The following is a 1067-nucleotide window of genomic DNA, read 5'->3' as shown; positions in this document are numbered from 1 at the left end:
GAAACCAGAACAAGCACAAACAATCATATGCTGCACCTCAAGTTCCTAGAAAAAGAAGAGCAAGTCAAACCCAGAGCCCAAAGAAGGCAGGAAATTATAAGGCTCAGAGCAGAAATTAACGCAATGGAAACTAAAAGAAAAATACAAAGAATTAAAGAATTGAAGAGCTGGTTCTTTGAAAGAATAAATAAACCCCTAGCCAATCTTATAAAAAAGGAAAGAAAAAACTGAAATACACACAATAAGGAATGAAAGGGGTGAAATCACTACAGATGTTGAAGAAATTCATATCATCAATATCTACTTTGAAAATCTTTACTCTCATAGTATGGAAAACACAAAGGAAATGGACAGATTTCTAGATACATATGAATTACCAAAGCTGAATGAAGAAGATATAAAAATCCTGAATTATTCAGCATCAGCCAGTGAAATTGAGAATGTAATTAAAAACTTGCCAATGCAGAAAAACCCAGGTCCTGATCGATTCACAGCTGAATTCTACAAGCAATTTAGGGAAAATTTAACACCAATTCTTCCCAAACTCTTTAATGAAATTGAAAGGGAAGGAATTCTCCCCAACTCATTCCTGGAGGCAAGTATTATTCTGATCCAAAAATCAGAGAAAGACCCAACCAAGAAAGAGAACTATAGACCAATCTCCCTAGTGAATATAGATGCAAAAATTTTCAATAAAATACTAGCAAGCAGAATACAACAAGTCATCAAGATTATGCACCATGACCAAGTGGGGTTCATACCAGAAATGCAGGGATGGTTCAATATATGCAAATAAATCAATGTGATATACCATGTCAGTAGAGCCAAGGACAAAAACCACACGATCATCTTCATTGATGCAGAAAAAGCCTGTGATAAAGTCCAACACTCATTCATGTTGAAAACCCTACAGAAAATAGGAATAGATGGCCTTTACCTCAAGCTGATCAAAGCCATCTATGATAAACCAACAGCTAACATCATACTAGTCAAAAATTGAAAGCTTTCACTTTAAAATCAGGAACAAGACAAGGATGTCCACTGTCACCACTCCTATTCAATATAGT

Source organism: Chinchilla lanigera, unplaced genomic scaffold (genome assembly GCF_000276665.1).
Source record: "Chinchilla lanigera isolate Chin_1 unplaced genomic scaffold, ChiLan1.0 scaffold00016, whole genome shotgun sequence".
NCBI lineage: Eukaryota > Metazoa > Chordata > Mammalia > Rodentia > Chinchillidae > Chinchilla > Chinchilla lanigera.
Note: the sequence above shows the minus strand (reverse complement) of the source record.